Raw genomic sequence first — 277 nt, forward strand, 5'->3', positions numbered from 1 at the left:
AGGCTCAGCCTGTAGTTCTCATATCATGACATTTGTTTTGCTCTGTGCCCTGAATGTCGCATACATTTAAAAATCCTCATTTTCACTGTTTTTTTAATCTTTTATTGTATCTCAGAGCCACTGATCTCCTGCAGCCTCCTTCAGCCACTTCCTGTCTACATGCACCCGCTCCAGCACCCGCTGCATATGTCTTCTCTGGATCAGCTTCCTGATAGCTCACAGAGGGCCCTTCTCCTTCAATTACATATTTTCTGGTTTTCTCATAACTGGTAAAGTC

Source organism: Nanorana parkeri, unplaced genomic scaffold (genome assembly GCF_000935625.1).
Source record: "Nanorana parkeri isolate BGI_ZX_2015 unplaced genomic scaffold, ASM93562v1 scaffold3254, whole genome shotgun sequence".
NCBI lineage: Eukaryota > Metazoa > Chordata > Amphibia > Anura > Dicroglossidae > Nanorana > Nanorana parkeri.